Source organism: Nannospalax galili, unplaced genomic scaffold, assembly GCF_000622305.1.
Source record: "Nannospalax galili isolate Female #2095 unplaced genomic scaffold, S.galili_v1.0 scaffold726, whole genome shotgun sequence".
Classification (NCBI taxonomy): domain Eukaryota; kingdom Metazoa; phylum Chordata; class Mammalia; order Rodentia; family Spalacidae; genus Nannospalax; species Nannospalax galili.
The window spans coordinates 2413842-2432382 of NW_008355253.1; the positions used below are offsets into that span (position 1 = coordinate 2413842).

At 40.7% G+C, this 18541-nt stretch overlaps 1 protein-coding gene across 2 annotated transcripts in view; it reads right to left on the reverse strand.

The window, feature by feature from the left end:
• Positions 1-18541, reverse strand: part of Ctnna2 (catenin alpha 2) — a 1380618-nt gene that overhangs the window by 409178 nt on the left and 952899 nt on the right. The window lies entirely within an intron of this gene.

Here is an 18541-nt window from a genome sequence, read left to right on the forward strand (position 1 = left end):
TGACCCCTGAGGAACAGATCCTCAAACGGCCTTAAGAGTAAAAATAAATTGGTTTATCTGGGACAACTGTATGGCGTTAAGCACCCAAAAGGAAAGTGTAAGCAAAGATTAAAGGGGCCAATATAATTTTTTAAAAGTCCATATGTATAGCTAAAGGCTACATAACAATCAACAATGCCAGATAGGAGATAACTTCTTTTGCGTTGTCGGCCAGGGTGACCAAAGGGACTCCCAGATAGTAACCCAGCATAAAACTGTGGAAATGAACAGCAGGCTGCAATCTAATCTAAAGGAATATTGATAACTGATGCTGCTAGATGAGGAACAGCTGACCTTCCTAGAACAAAGACCTCTAGATAGGCTGACTAGATTCACCAGAAGGGCAAGTAATGGGGAATGGCTGGGGGTGCCGACAACACAGCAGACAGTAGCAGGGATATCAGAGTATAAGGGCTCTAGTTGGGAGGGAGGTTATGGGAGGGTCCATCTGGGAAGTGGGCGTATAGTTGAATAAGATGGTTTGGGATGTTCTGTGTGATACACACACACACACACACACACACACAAACACACACAAAAAAATCAACAAATTTTTTAAAAATGTATTATATTTGAAGAGGAAGCATGGAAATTTTTATCATGCTAATTAGTAGAGGTGATAAACTTTACCATTGATATCTACCTGATGACTTTACAGACATAGACATACACAGGTGCCAAGGATCCCAGTGCAACCAATTATGACTAGTAATAATCAGATACATACAGATTAGAGATGCAAGCGCCAACATCTCAGTGTTAGTAGCAAAAACAATGAGTCTTCATGCAAGGAGCAATATATTCTAAAATGAAATGGAGATCATTTTTAAAGGGTAAAAAGGTCATTCAATTTTATGTCTTACAGGGCTTATACTGAGTTCAATATTGTATAACTGTATTAATTCAACTGTGAACTTAGAAACTGGCACCCACTTGTGAAAGAGATGTACTCTTGCTCTGGATTGTGTTACTGAATATGTTAAAGCTGTAGTGAAATGCTTCTTCTAATCATGTAGTTATTAAAAAGTAAGAAAATAATGATTAAAAAAATAATAATTCTTCAAAGCATAAAAATATGCTCCTTAATAATTCATAGATAAGAAAAACATTATGATTGATATCTACCTGATGACTTTATATACATGCTCAGATGCGAAGGAGCTCAGAAAGTAACTGACTGTGACTAGTAATAATCAGATATATAGAGATTAGAAACGCATTTGCAAACACCTTAATGTCAATTGCTTTAAAAATGATCTTTTCTGTATGAAACTTTATTTTAATAATGAAATGGAAATCTTTTTTAAAGATTAAAACCTCATTTAATTTTATGTCTTATAGGGTTTATACTGCATACAATATTGTATAACTGTAATAATTCAACTGTAAACCTAAAAATTTACAGCCAATTTTGAAAGAGATGCATCTTAGCTCAGAAAATTGTTATTGAATATGTCAATGCTGTTGTAATGAAATGCCTCTTCTAAGTATGTGGTTATTAAATAATTTAAAAAGAAAAGGAGACTGGAATAACACCTACAAAGCATAGGAGACATCCTTCAATGACCATCTTAGGCCACATTCTTCCTCTTAAGCTCATAGTAGTGAGGTTGGAGACATAGCTCAGTGAGTAATATGCACATTCCAGCCTCAGAGTCCATTGAAAAAAAAATGCCCAAACTCTCACTGTGGTGGTTTGTAATCCCAACAGTTGGAAAGCTGAGACAGGCAGATCCACGGGGCTTCTCAGCAAAAAACCTTGCTTCCTCTGCAGATTTCAAGCCAGTGATGGACCCTGTCTAAAAACACTAAACAAGCAAGCAAAAACAAAACCAAGGTGGACAGTCCCTGAGGAATCACACCCAAAGATGACCTATGGCCTCTACGTGCATACACACACACACACACACACACACACACACACACACACACACCCCAACAGTGTAATAAAAATGAGATTCAATTAAGCAAATCTTCCTGCTCCTCTAGTATAGTGCGCGCGCTGGGCGCCCTAGTGTGGCGCTGGGATCGGTCCCCTGGTCTCAGCCGCTCGCCGTGGAAGAAGGCGGGTCCAGCCCCGCGGGCTTCTCCGAGTCTCTGTGGGTCTCTGCTGCTGGAGCGTTGTCCAGCCGTATACCACCTTAATTCCCCCCCATGCGCTTTCCTCTTGGTGCGAGATCCACTGGCCTCTGGATCACGTGGTAGAGCATGAGCGGCTGAAAGCTGGGATCCGTGAGCCGGTGACGGAGGTATGCTGCCTCTGGAGAGGCTGGATCACCAGTAAGACGCGGGACTCTGCTTAGTCCGTGTCACAGCTCTTATTAAGTGTAGCTTCAAGTGATCCAGCTCTCTGATATTGAGAGAAAGACTGGGATATTTATACCATGGGGGTAGTGGTAAAAGCTTTGGCTGATAGATACTTTGTGAGACATTCTATTTGCATATGGAAGTGGGTTTCTGCCATGCTGCCAGACTGCTGACTACCTGAAAAATCACACAGGAAAGCATGGTATTCTTAGAGCCAGAGGCCATGTTTATGTTATGGCATTTGTGGCAGGCACTTCAAAAGGAGAGTTAGGAAGATGCCAGGAAAGCACCCCGCTATGAAAGGAGTCTCAGCACATAATTCCGAGCTCGTGAGCTATCCAGATATGAAGAGACTTCTACTTCACATAACAGAGGCCCCCAACACTCTAGAATAATGTATAATCCCAAGTTAACCTGTCAATTTTCAAGTAAGTAGATAAAACAGAAAATGCAGTAAACTAAATAGATCATAGCTTTCTTTCTTCAGTGGTTGAGAAGACAGTTATAAAAATAGATAACACACAAATGAAAATTTGTGGCTGGTAGAATGTCAGGTAAATAACTGAAAGTCTGTTTTAAAAGCTATCATCCCATAATTATCCATTTTTGTGTGACATGTGTTCTGCATCTGCTCTGAATGTGGCGGGGGGGGGGCATCAGCACACTATAACCACTGAGGGAGCTCTGAAAACAGACCACCACTGAGCTGAACCACACAGCAATAACATCCCCTGACCCAGATGTCAATCAGTGCTAATAAAACTTCCCTTATAACTTCAATACCCACACAGGTTTGAGAACCAGACCTTTTAACTATCTCCTGAAAAGAATGTTAATGTGCATATGGGTCACCTGGGGATCCTGTTAAAATGCAGATTTTGTTTCAATAGGTGTGGGGGCAGGATACCAGATCTACATTCCAGAAAGCTCTTGGACAATACTTCTAAAAGCAAGCTAAATTCAGACTAGTGTCTCATTCTTCATCTGAATTGTCAGATTGTGGCCTATTTCTCATAAGCTCAAAGAATACAGTTTTGGGTTGGGGTATAGCTCAGTTGGTAGAGTACTTGTCCAGCATGCATAAAACCCTGGGTTCAATCCCCTGCACCACAAAACAACCTACAATGTGGAGGTATACCTATAATCCCAGCACTTGGGAAGTCTAGGCTGGAGGTTGTATGTAGCAATTTCCAATTTCCTGTCTAAAAACATTAAACAAGCAACATAAGACCCTGTCTAAATTAACAAAATAACATTATTAGCCTTTCCACCCCCTGTAAAAAAGTAGTAAGAACTTACTTTTTCTAATATGCATTTCAGAACCAGATATAAATGGGTTTAGTTCTACTACTCATGTAACTGACCCTTCCCCTTGGTGATCATCTTTTCAGGAACATACTAGAAACTCAATAATCCATTCTGCTAGAGCTGCCCAAAGCAGATTCTCTGAGAAGTCTGCACACTTCTCTTAAGGTATAAGTTGGGTTAGCAGATCAATGCCATCAGTGAGGACTCAGAAAATAGAGGTGTGAACCAAAGTTCCCAGAAAAAAACTTGCATCTTCAAACTGAAACTTTTGCAAAGCTGGTCAACTGATTAGAACTTCAGTGACAGTGGAGAGTTTAGAATGCTAGTCCAGAGTCTAATTCCCATTTCTCTTGGGCCAGGTTTAGCCCCTAAACAGACGTTCCTTGGTCACCCCTGTTTCTGATTTAACATTCTGTGATTAATAGATAAAAGCCTTTTGGAATGTACTAACTTAGCAGACTACCAGCTTCCACCATTTCTGGGCTAACAAGCCTATCAGATAGCATCTAAGGCCTATATCAGAATTCACCCTGTTTTGCTATAACCCACCTCTCTGATGTCTCCACCAAATGTATTTGAAAAGTGTCTTGATTTATGGCTTTCTTTGCTCAGTTACTACAAAAACTTCATGAAACTGTCACCAGACTGTAACGTGAAATTTGGGGTAACTTGAATCTGTATTCTGGACCCGTGGGCACTCATATTTGGCTCTAGAATAAACTAGCTCTTATCCCCTTTGAGGTGAGAGCTGTGCTTTTGTGTTAACAGAGGCATAGAAGTTTTGTTTTATAAAGTCACAGGAGGCAAGTGACCATGAGTCTCCATAAAGAAACTAAACCCAACTTACTTAAATTCAACTCCTTTAGTGCCCTGTCCCACCAAAATGACTATTTCTAGTTAGAGACCATTTCCAGTGGAATGTGCCAGCACAGGAGAGGGCTGAAAGCTCAATCAACCACTGCAGGGCTCATTGATTGCTTTATAGCACAAAGCTTGGTTTATCTCTCACAGGAAATATGAGTTCACTGATAGCACAGACTATTTACTTTATCAGCTTCTCTGCAGTCTTTAATCAAGCTGGGATCCCAGCATGGAAGTTCAAATCTTTAAACTCTGGCTAGCGGAAACCTAGTCACCTATCAATCCTTAATTCACAAAGCCCGTTTTCCTTAGGAAGTTCTGAAGGCAAAAATTCTGGTATCTCAGATGTGTTCAGCAACAAATGCTCCATTCTGTTCCACTCCTGAGGACGCTTGCTTAAGGCATGAATAGAGAATTCTGAATGGGAAAGGTAGGAATTCAAGCAGTCTCCTGATTGGCCTTTTGTATATATTTTCTCACAGACATGATTTTGAAGTCATTCCCTCCTCCAGCTTTGTAAAATTCGGAGAGCCACTTTGGGGAGAGGGAAGAGGGAAAGAAAAATGATCAAACTTGGGGGATATGGGTAGAAAGACGTAATGGGTCCTAAAAAATCCATCTTTCTAAAACTACTGGCAAAATCGATGTCTTCAGACAAAATTAATATACAAATCTTCATTCCTGTAGGAGGAGAAGCACCCATCAGACACAGCAGCAGCTTTGATCCCTGTGTTTTCACTATGCCAGTAGTTGCTAAAATCCCTTCCCTTGAAGGAGATGTGAATGATTACCCTCTCCTCCTAAGGCCCCAGTAATAATCCAAAGCACAATTCCACCAAAGTTCTCCATGGGGAACAAGTTAAGTTTATTGGGCTTACTTATAGAGGTTGGGTGAGGGGTTACTGGGCCTAAGTGTGATGAACCCAAAGCTACTACACTGGAAAGTTTCCACCCAACATGGATCCATGTATGGTTCCCCAAACCTACATATATGGAGTCCCCTTCCCCTAGCTTTCCCCAACCTATATTGTCTTGCACCTCCCCTAGACCCAGAGGCTACATGTAATTAGGGCAAAAGTACATACAAATGGGTGATAGGAGCTGTTGTAATACAAGATGAGGGTCTGTCCCACCTCCTCTTGAGGGAACATAACCAGTCTGCAGGACCCATTGTGACAGACTCAGGCAAGCAGGCATGGCTAATCTCATGAGATGATGGCAATTTGGTTTAGAGGATAGTGTCTTACTCAGTTCAGAGATGATTAACCACGATTCTTGGGCATGAAGATTGTCTTTGGATAGATTCATGAGGATGGATTAGCCTTAGAAGCTGGGCACAAATTATGCACAGAATTCCCCATGGAAATTTTTGTACAGGATTCATCAAGTTTTAAAATAGCTCATAGGCCTAGTTATAAGTTAGAAAAAAATTAAAATTCATTCAGTCACTCATTCAAGATTGTTTTAAAAAAAGTTCCACCATTGTGAACACAGGATACAGGAGTGAAGAAGAAATGCTCATACCTCTACATTCTAGATGTGACACACCACTGCTACAATAAGTAAAATATATCCTGTTTGATGGTGATGAGTGACACAAGGAAATAAAGCAGAGTAGAGGGAAAGAAAAGCAGGGTTAGGCATGGTGACTTATCACAGTATGCAGACCAAAGGCGTAGCAGAGTAGATACATAGATGCTATTTGAGCAAAGATGGAAGGGGTTAGGAAAACAAGACACAGGCCTGCACTGGCCAAGAACTTACCAGATACAGGGAACTGCTGATGTGAATGTTCCCAAAGCACAGCGAACCTGAGAAAGAGGCCAAACAATGTGCCTGGAAGTGTATGAAGGAGAACAGTAGAAGACAGGTATTGTTATGGGAGTTAGGATCTCTGCCAGTGTGGTAGGGGGCCAGGAACTGGAGACAGCAGCATCAAGATTAACACATGAAGGAAGCCAGTTGGTAAGGTAGACTGGAAGTCATTCCTCACCTGGGCTTCATACAACAAATGGCACATGCTCATGAACAGTCTGTGATATGCAAACATTGGACAGTGGGTACAATGTTACTGACCTATGAAAGTGTAATGGGCCTTGTAGCCCAATGCTCTTGAGCATTTTCCTTAACTCATTAGCCTACTTCTGTTTTCTGGAGTGCTTACCTTTTCTTAATAAACCATTTCTATTTCTATTTCTAACCATGTGTCCCTGGTCCTATTCTTTGTCCTTAGGAATAAGAATCTGGAACTTCAGTATGTTTTCCTGGGACTTAGATCCAAGCCTGTAACACCTGGGCCCTAGCAGACCTAACAAGCTAGGCTTGGCCATATCTTCAATGGGCCAATTAAAGAGGCAAGTAATAGGAAAAGCAGAGAGAGATTTACTAAATGTAGTCACATTGAAAAGAGGAGCAAAGAGGTCCAGTGATGCCCACCTCCCCTAAGTACATCTTTGAAGATCATTTGACATGAAGTTTAGGTTTAAAGAGAGGGCAAGACATATACATAACCAAGCTGTCCTGGTCAAGGTGTGGTCCTGCCTATCATTAATCCATTATTGTCTCAGTTCTAGCCTTTCCTGTAAGGTGGGCCGAAGTGTTCTCAGAGCCATGTAAAGTCTCCTTTGGGTAGACAAAATCCTCCTCTGCCTGGCACCAGGCTTCGGACTTTTCCTTCTTCCTGAATGTGGTTCCTGGGGAAATTCCAATTCTGTGGGGATCATTATTTTAACAGTATGATAGATAAAAGGAGAAGTACAATGTCTTTATAACACCTTCATTCTCACTAGGATGCCAGGAAGATTACAGGACCAATGAGACCTGGGAAGTCACAGGTGCAGCAGCATAAGCCATCTGGGTGATTTGGACAAGTCACTGGAGGAGTTGGCAAGAGTCACTTGAATACTTCCTAAGGGTTGCTGGCTATTTTGTTGACCAGACCCTTGGAGGAGTATCAAAAGCAAAATTAGAAAGAGCCATTGGCTAGTTTTTGTAAAAACTCTGATAAAAAAAATATTTGGTAGGGACAGGAGGTGGTTGGAAGTAGCTCCTAGATTAGTAGAGACAAAAGGAATTGCTACTGGATTCCACATGGACTGTGGGAGAAAGAGGACTCCAAGGTGCTGAATGAAGCTTGGGGCTGCCTTGGACAGACATGGGGAAAGGGGGAAGGGATTCAGAGAGGGTTGGTCAATATTTCAGTCTGGGGAATGTTAGATTTGAGATGCTAATAAAATACCCAGGTGTTAGCATTCTGAAAATAGTTGGGTATAAGAGCTGAGAGCCAGGGGCTGGAGAGATAAGACAGCTCAGGATTAAGAGCACTGGCTGCTCTTGTAGAGAACCCAGATTTGATTCCCAGCACCCCACATGGCAGCTAACAACCATCTGTAACTCCAGTTCCAGGGAATCCGGTACCCTCTTCTGACCTATGCAGGCCTTGAACAACAGGCATATACTTACATACATACACTGATACACATAAAATAAAAATAATAAATAAAACATTTTTCTAAAGAAGAGCAGAGAGCCTTGAACTAAAGATAAGAATTTGGGAGTGAACGGCAGAAAAATGCCGTTTAACACCTGACTCGGGATAAGAACACTAAGGGAAGGGGTGGATCTAAAAGAAGGTCCTAGCATTGGGGGCTGGAATTCTCCTGAGTTCTGAGAACAGGGAGAGGAAGAATACTCAAGTAACACAAAACTGAGTGACTAGGGATGGAGGAAATCAAGATCTAGTATGACTCCTGAAGTCAGCTGAAGAAATTCTCCAGGAATTGAATGTATGTCCAGCTGGACCTGTGGGGTTCAGGAAGATGGCAGGGATAAACTTGACTGGAGTGGGCTTTTGCAGAGTATTACTAGACCCAAGAGGGTTAGAGAGAGAACAGAGCCTTGAGGAGGTGAAACCATCCTGGAAGCACTCCCTCTTTTAGGGTGCTGCTGTGGAAGAGATGGAAAAAGGAAGAAACAGCTGAAGGTAGACTAGTCACGTTTTATACACATGTGCCTATATACATCTACATACAGATAAGATTATATGAATTTAGAACATGTGTACTGGTAGGACTGAGCCCACAGAATACTGTTTAAATTTCTTAACAGACTTAACCTACTTTCTTTATTTTTTTAATGATTTATTTGCTTGTGTGTATGTGTGTATATGTGTGTATAAATGTAACAATCTATAAAGAAAAAGATTGATTCTTTTCTTCTAGAACAACTAGATTATATATCTACAAGTTCCACATTTATGCTTTCAATCCACCTCAGATTGAAAAAGAAGTCTGTACTGGAATTGTGGAATGACTTAGAGGGTAATATGCCAGCTACCAAACCTGATGACCTGAGTTCAGCCTCTGGGACCTATATGGTGGAAGGAGAGAACTGCAAGTTTTCCTCTGAATTCCACATGCATGCCCTGGTACATAAGCACACACACACACACACACACACACACACACACACACACACACACACACACATACACACACACATAAATGTAATAAATAAATTTGATAAAAATTGTTTTAAATCTGTACTGAACATGTACCTTTTTTGTCAATATCCCCCAAATAAGCAATGTAACTTGCTGTGTAGCATTTACATTGTATTAGATGTTACCAGTAATCTAGAGATGACTTAGAACATTCAGGGGCCATACACAGGCTATATGTAAATATGATGCCATTTTGAGGCTGCAGATTCACTGTGGAGCCTGAGAACTGAGTTCCCCTCTGACATAAAGTGACAACTGGAACTTGTTTGTAGATTCAAAAATTATGAGCAACAGTGAATTCTAGTAACTTTTCCTATAAAAAATGGTGTGACTGATACAGTAAATTTGTCCTCAGTCTGCAGGTCAACTTGATGTAAAAAACCATGACACACACACACTGACAATCCACAGAAAAAGAACATTCTGAAAGTAAAGAACACAAAACCAGGGGCCCAGCAGAATCCTGGACATGAAATCATTTTTATCCTAGTAACTACATTCTTAGAACACGGAACTTTTTCATGATTCTTTAGAGAAGCTCCTGTGTTATAAAAGGAGAATATAACCAAAAAGGCATATGCAAACTTTAGTTTACACGTGGATGATCTTAACATGTATTTCTGCCTAATTCCAATGGATTTCCCTCCTTCTACCCTCTCATTTCTTCCCTTCTGGCAGGATCTCATGTAGTCCAGACTGGCCTCAAACTCCCTATGTAGCTGTGCTGGATAGCTTTAGTGTCAACTTGACACACCTGGGTTGAGGGAACTTCAATCGGGAAATTGCCTCTATTGGACTGGCCTGTGGCCATGTCTGAAGGGCATCTTCTTGATGAGTGATGTGGGAGGGCCCAGCCCACTGTGGGTGGTGCCACCCCTGGGCAGGTGTGCCTGTGTTGCATAAGAAAGCAGGCTGAGCAGGGGCCAGGGGAGCAAGCCTGTAAGGCTGCGTTCCTCCATGGCCTGTGCTCCAGCTCCTGCCTCCAGGTTCCCACCCTGAGTTCCTACCTTGGGCTCCCTGACGAACTGCGTGCCACCTGGGAGATGTAAGACAAATAAACCCTTTCCGCCCCAAGTTGGTACTGGTCAGAGTGTTTTGTCACAGCAATGAAGAACAAACTAAGACAGTAGCCAAGGATGACTTTGAATTTCTGATCTTCCTGCCTCCATCTCTTGAATACTGGAATTACACACATGTAACATCACTCCCAGTTTGTGCATAGCTAGGGATAAAATCCAGGACTTTGTGCATGCTAGGCAAACACTCCATCATCCAAGCTCACCAGCCCACTAATGGATACCCTTAATGAAAGTTTTAAGATCAGCTAGGTCAAAAGAATACCAAAGACATCATAAATCCCAGGATGGATAACAGCATTATGGGGTCAAAGTGTGTCCTCCCAAATGATGGTGAAGACCTGACCTCTTATAACTGGGACTTTATTTAGAAATAGGGTTTTGACACGTGACCAATTTAGGACAAAGTCAGTAAGGACGCCCTGATCCAATTTATTTATCTTCTCATAATAAAAGAGAGAAATGGGGTACAAAGACCTGCATACAGTGGGGGATGAATATATGAAGACAGAGAGATCACTTACTATAATACAAAATAATCTGAGTCTACCAGACACTAGAGGAAAATGGTGAAGAATCTCCCTTAAAACTACAAGAGGAAACCAATCTTATTGATGCCCTGACCTTCAGAACTTTCTATTGTTTAAGCTATTTAAATGGTAACAGCTAAAAACCTAATACAACAGTAAATTTAGTAAATAGACTTTATTGTATATGTTTCTGAAGGCATTAAATGAGTAAGCTAAGAAACCACATATATGCCCTCAAAATACAGTTTTCTTTTTTCTTTTATTTTTTTTTGTAATATTTGTGTTCTTATTTATATGTAGATATGGGGGAGCTTCCCACAGTGTACATGTGGAGGAAGGTCAAGAGACAGCTTGTGAAGGTTGGTTCTGTTCTCCACCAAGTGGGTCCCAGGGACTGAACCAAGTTTGTCAGGCTGAGCCATCTTGACAGTCCACACTTTTTATTTTCTTAATTTGAAATTCTGTATGGAAAGAAAACTTGAGGGAATTTTGGGTAACAGCTGATTATCGCAGGCACACTAAACATTTTATCTTCCTGAAAAACGAATTACTTATAGAATGGGAGGGTTCATCAAAAAAATTTATCATTGTACTTTGTCTATTAATTTCAGGATCCATGTGGGTTTGCTCCCTGGCAAAGCAGTTTGTCAACACCATGCTTTATCTTGTCCAGGAGCAGTATTTGTTTTCCAAAAGCATCAACTTCAAGGTCTAGTTCATCAGCACACAAAGAGAATCAATGTTTAGAGAATTTTCCCTAGAGGTACCTGAGGTCTAGAGGGTCCAACACCAGGAAGTGCAGTTGTTGATTCTGTTTTACATCTTCATTGATATGTAATTCACACACCATAATTCTCCCTTGAAGTGTACAATTCAAATAGTTCCCTGAGTTTGTGCAACTATCAGCACAACCTAAGTTTAGAACACTGTCAAGACTTCAAAAAGCAATCCTTTACTCATTAGCAATCACGTCCCATGTGCTCTCTTCTCAGAGACAGGAAATTACTAACCTAATTTCTGTCTCTGGATTTGCCTCTTCTGAACATTTGAGATGTGCCTTTTTCTGGAATCATGCAGTGTGTAGTGTCTGGGATTAACGTCTTCCACTCAGCAGAATTTTTTAAAAGTCCACTCCTGTCATAGAGTTATAGAAGGCATCAGTACTTAATCCTTTAATTGCTGAATAATAGTCCATGGAATCATATGCACCATTTTGCTCATGTTCATCAGTTGATGGGCATTGGTGTTCTTTATCACATTTGGCTAATGTGAATCATGCATTTTTAAAAAGGCAGGTACATGTTTTTTACATGGACGTATGCTTTCATTTCTCTGACAATATACCTACCAGGGGTATTGTTGATTCTTATGGTAACTATTCAATGGTTTAAGGGATTGTCAAGCTGCTGTTTTCCAAAACAGCTCTGCCATGGTCCACTCCTATGAGTAACTAATGAGAGTTTCAGTCTTTCTGAGTTCTCCAATGCTTGTCCGTTTATAAAACTAAACACATCCTAATGGGTAAGAAGTGGCACTTTGTGATTTTGATTTACACTCTTCTGACTAATGATGTTGAATGTGTCCCCATGTGTTTATTGATCATTTCTATGTCTAGACTGGCCTCAAATGTCTTTGGATTGCCTTAGAATGGGGCAATTCACAAAAAGGCCAATGTGCATCTAGAGGGTGGGAGCTGCACTCCAGCTGTTGACTTCAGAGAGGGGGTGCTGTGGGTTGTCAAGATTTAATCAGTCGTGCATATATAATAAGACTCCATTGGGAAAAAATAAGACTTATACAAGGAGCTTCAAGTTGTTGTTCAGAATGCATCCATGTACTAGGGGTGCAGGGAACCCCTACTTCCCCGGACAGAGGTTCTTGCATTTAGATCCTTCCAGACCTGGGTGTACACACTTCTCTATCTGCCTGTTAATGTACCCATTTTAATAACTAGTAAAAATAAACAAAGCGCCTTCTGAAGTTCTGTGAGATGTACTAGGAAATTACAGACTCTGAGGAGTGGCTGTGCAAATCCCCCGTTTGTAGCCATTTGGTTTGATATATGTGTTTGGAGTTCAAAGGGGGGTCAGGCTTCTAGAACACAGTATCCAAGCTGAAGATCTGATACTAATCTCAGCCCACAGTATACAAATTTAATCAAATTGTTGGACACCTAATTAATGTTAGAAGGGGAGACATGATTGTTAAGTGGTGAAAACTCTTTGTCCATTTTAAATTTTAATTGGGTTTATCTCTTTTCATCATTGAAGTTAAACAATTCTTGATATGTTCTTCATATGCATGTATGATATATCATATGCATATATTTTTCTAATGGTATGGATTATTTCATCTGAAAAGTTTTTAATATTGATGAGGTCTGATTTATATTTTTATTTTTTTCTTTTGTCACTGATGTATTTGATATGATACATAAGAAACAAGTTCCTAACCCACACAAATCATGCATGGTTTTAGATGATTTCTACAGTTTTAGCTTTTATTTTAGGTCTACAATGTTTTTAAGAAAAAGTTTTTTACATTTATTTTGTATATGTGCATGTATGCTCATACATGTATGTGGTTACCATGCACACCATGTGGAGGTCAGAGGACAACTTTCAGGAGTCTGTTCTCTCCTTCTACCATATGAGTTCTGGGGCTTGAACTCAAGTTGTCAGGCTTGGGAGCAGGCACTTTTACACAACAAGCCAGTTCAACACCCCTACGATGTGTTAATTTCGTTCCTGGTTTGAGGTAGAACTGTACTGATTGTTTAAAAACAGATTCTATTTTGTTTCTAAATCATTACTATAGCAAAAGTAGAGTATTATTATTGGTCCCCAATTCCTGCATCAGGTAGTCAGAAAAATCTGTCAGGCCAGCTACCCAGTTCTAAATTCTGCAGGAGATAGAGTAGACTCCACATCTGAGGTCAGTGAGCAGGTATGATCAGCACCACCATGCTACCACTGTGCAGTGTTGTCTCAGTACACACAACAGCTGTGCTAATTCCTTCTTATCAGGGTGAATTGGGAAGAGATGCAGATTTCCCCTCATCCTGTGAAGTATTCTGAAGACTAAAGGCAATTACAACCATGAAAACCTTTGAAAAGTGAACCATTATTGGAAGAAACTCACAGTAATCAAAGTTTTGCCAAAGCCGTCTTAAAACCATAAAACTTCAGAAGGCAAAAAGCCACAGAGAATCTTACTATAAGTTACCACTTAATCTTCCTGAACACTGCCCTGTCAGAGGGCAAGTCCAATGCTCCTTCCTTAAGACATGCTGATCGAGGAACGGGCTCTGCAATCATTGGCTGGTCTTCCCTAACCACAGAAATGCTCTGTAGCTTAGTGATTTTCCATGTCCATAAAGTCTCTAGCAAGAACTGACAGCTGTGGTCTGACTATGAATGATAAAGATTGCTTGGAACAGATCAAACCTTGTCAGTCAAAAGATGAAGAAAAACTAATTCGTTTTCCCTTCAATCACTTGTAGGTTTGATGAAAAAGCTTTGTAAGCATGATAGCCACTGCTGTCAAAGAGCTATATTAAAAACTTGGTGATACTCCAAAGGACAAGCATCATTCTTAATTAATGATGTCTTGGAAATCAACTCCCGAAAGGTACAAAGGAGCCACTGAATATTATGCTTATAGAAAATACCAATATAAAATGCTGTGGAGCTGCTCCAACCCAAACCATCCACCCACCCCAGCTCATATTCATACCTCTTCTGATTTCCTTAGAGATAGTTTTGACTGGTAATAAAAGGTTTGCTTCTTGTGCTTTCCTCCCCTGTCTCTATAAAATGGGGACCTTCTGAAGCAGGAGCCCATCTTACTCCTCTTTTGTGTTTCTAGAAGCATCCAGTCTATGGGATGCATTTATCAGTACCAGAAGACTAATGTAAGGGGCAACTAATAATCCAATTTATAGGACATTATATCAGGAGTAAAAGGAAATATGTAAATCATTTTTGAAAGATTTATTTTTAATTATGTGTATATACATGTGTGTGTGTGTGCGCGCACACACATGTGCATGCCACAATGAGCATGTGGAAGTCAAAGGACAACTTGTGGGAGTTAGTTCTCTCCTCTCACTATTTGGGTTCCAGGGATTGAACTCAGATGGCAGGCTTGGCAGCTAGTGCCTTTGCCTGCTGAGACATCTCACCAGTGTGAAACAGCGACTTTTAATCTATATTGGAAGACCTATTTGTAGCTCTCTCTATAGAGTGGGTTAAGAGTCTCCACAATATTTACAGCATCTTCTACAAAACATATCTGTAGAGATGGATCATGATGTTCTCTTTTTTTCTTCTGTAGTTGTGTCATGAACACTCTGTGCCCTTACTGAATGAAGCCCATGTCTAGGAAAAACTCAGTATCCTATTTGCTGAAACTTCAGCAGAGATCTCATTAATCTTCACTCAAATTCAGGTTGTAAACCACCTAGTTACACCTTAGATTTTCTAAATTATAGTTTAACCAACAGCCATAGAACGCTGCATGTGTCTGATCTTGTCTAAATCACAGTTTGTGGCCATAATTCTTTAGTAAGAAGGCTAATTATTGAGATTTGGTTGATAGGTATCATACACACACACTGTGTGTTGACCTCAGCACTGTTTGTATACACACTTCTGTGGTGCTTCATGTCTTCAACCACTGGCTGATAGTCTCAGTCATTACAGCTCCCTGGTCTGAGGCACAATGAAGTAAACTCATCAGAAATGCACTAAAAATCGCCATCTCTGATTGTAATCAGAGAGAGAGAATGTGCATTTCTGTTCCTCTTAATCCTCTGTTTCATTTTCACATTTTTTTTTCCTTTTTGGGTTTTATGCCTTTCGATTTTGGGGACCTAGTTCCCCTGTGTTGGCTGTTGCTTTGGACTTTGACTATCATCTCAGCTCTCTCAAATCATTAGTCAGTTTTTTTAGGACTGCAGCCTGGTGGAACCACTCACGTTCTTCTGTGTTAATCACTTAGAGGTTCTTACAGGGTTTTCTGGCTGGCTTTAGGCGATAAGCCACAATGGTCAATGGCGGATGTAGCTTTGTGGACTAGACCAATTCCACATGCCAGGGTGGAAGCACACACATGTGCTTTCCTTGTTTCATTTTTTTTCAAATTTATTAAAGCTTGTCACTTCCGCTAGTCTAGCTTGCCCTAGGGACCCCCGTCTCTGCATGAGCACTGGAATTATGGGTTAGGGTTACTCCAGTCCTCATGCTTTCCAATAAGTCTTTTACCCACTGAGCCATCTTCCCAGCCCCTCCCTCCCTTCCTTCCTTCCTTCCTTCCTTCCTTCCTTCCTTCCTTCAATTGGTGGTCTGTTGTGTGATGAACCCCCAGGAGGGCCGATTAGAAGCTTAGTTGTTTTTTTCTGAGCTGGGACTAGGCAAGAAGTCTTTCTTTCTTTCTTTCTTTCTTTCTTTTCTTTCTTCTTTCTTCTTTGGTTTCAGTAGGGTCTCACATTGCCCAGGCAGGCCTGGAGCTCACTTTGTAGTGGACCCTGACACTGAACTCTTGATCTTCCTCCTTCCCCAAGTGTTGAGACTGCAGGCATGTGCAACCAGAACACCACACCCAGCCACATGTGTATTTGGTTAAATGCAGGGTTAGTACTCTTGGACATCAACTATGATGGTTAGTATTGATTGTCCTTGAGAGAATCTAGAATAACCAGGGAGGTGGGCCTCTCTCTGCACATGCTGGTGGGAGATTATGTGGACTGTACTGATTGAGGTGGCAATGACAAGGAGCACTAACTGTAGTTGGCACCACTCCACCATTCCATGGCTGGGATCCTGGTTTGTGTAAGTGGAGAAAGGGAGCTGAGTAGCACAGCATGCATTTATTTTCTCTGCCTCCTGGTTGTGGATGTGATGTGACCAGCTGCTTCAAGCTCCTGCCACCTTGACTTCTCCACTATGATGGATGGTACTCTTGAACTGTGAGAAGAATAAATCCTTTCTCCTAAGTTACTTTTGTCAGAGTATTTTATTGTAGCAACAAGAAAAAAAAAAAGATAGCTACCTGATTCAGCCACTAGCATCTTCCTATGGTTCACCCATAGCCAGCTAGCAGCTTGATTTTATTTGCACAGCTCTCCCAGTCCTCATTTTACACCATCTGCTTTGGCCGAAGGCCCAGCTGTTTCTGAAATGTTCTGTTTCCTCTAAAAGGATTTTCTAGAGCCCCCACAGAAGTACTTCCAGAATATTCTCTCCTGTTCTCTCATTCTTTCCTATTCTGCTTTAAAAGCAGATCACTGACTTTCCAACTTAACTTCTACCCATCAATTCTGCTTCAGGAAGCCAGCTAGGGATTAGACCTTTGACTATCATAGGTGTGTGGCTGCCCTCACTTCTGACCAACAGACCTTCCATGATGGGACCAATTGTGTTACTAGAAGGAGCTGCACCAGGTCCTGCTATGATTTATCTCTACCTTTTCACATGAAGCCTCACAGTTAAAGTGCTCTGAGTTTCTCTCATTTGGTGTAGATTTTCCCACCATTCCTGGAATCTGAACTGAACAGTAGACACCCACAGTTTTAGGCACCAAATGTTCGGAGCTGCTCATTTCCCAATTCATTCTTGGTGCAACCATAGTCTGTCTCTCTCTCTCTCTCTCTCTCTCTCTCTCTCTCTCTCTCTCTCTCTCTCCTCTCTCTCTCTCCCCCACTCTCTCTCACTCTCTCTTTCTCTCTCGATGTGTGTGTATGCGTGCATATGCATGTGTGTACAAGTGCATGCATGTGTGCTTGAGCTCGCATACCCTGCAGGACATGTGGGAAGGCATTCTTGGAAGTGAGTGTGGAAGTACCATTCTTCAGCATTTGTCTCAAAGCCTCCCTAGCTGCTTCAATATGTTACCATAGAAACAAAGTGGGAAGAGTGATAGGGTGTTACAGTCAAATGGAGCAGTCCTGTACCAGAAGCAAAAAAGCTTGTAGTTTTTTCCTTTTTGTCCTTTTTTTTTTAATGTCCATACTTCTAGTTGAATTTCCCAGATGATTTGGATTTCTGAGATGCAGGGTGTAGGGATAGGTCTGTGGAGAGGCACAGAACACATTAAGGTGGGATAATGCTAAACCTCCTCTTCAGTTCTATTACCCTTTTATTCCCTTTGAATGTGTCCATTTCTGTTCTATACAAGTGCATTGCCTTGATTTTGAGTCTTCATCTATAATGAATTTAAACTTGCAGAGTGACATTTTCTAATGACTTGAACACAAAACTTCATAAGACCTGCTTTCGAAACTCAAGCTTACAGTTACACAAATGATTTTTTGTGAAAATGTATTTTTGAAGATACATTTTCTACAGGAAATGATCATAAAGTGATTAAGTAAGATGTAACATGTTTTAAAATCTTTGAAATGGAAAAAGCAAAATACTACGTAAATTGGTAACATACAAATGCACACATCTATCAAAACTTGTATTCATTTCACTATGTATATATTTTTATCTTCACAAAGACATAAATAAATGTGAAATTCTATAGACAATAATCTGTGTGCTGAAGTATTTAGGGGGATATGTATTGAGAGCTACAACTTCTTTTCTAAGACTTTAGTAGTAGGATGGATAGATATTTGATTAGGCAAGTATAAGGGAATGATAATTATAAATTGAGGTTTTGGATTTTACACTGAATGTTTGTGTTTCCTTAAATTTTTGTGTGGAAATCTAGCTCCCATTATAAAGCATCTGGATACAAAGAATTTGAGGGGCACATTAGGTCATGAGAAAAGAACTATGATGAATGGAATGAACATCCTTTGAAATGGTGTCCCAGAGAATTTCCATGCCCCTTCACTATGAAATTATACAGTGAAAGGACTATGCAGAACAGGTCCTCACTGGATACTGAATCTGCTGGTAACCTTACTCTTG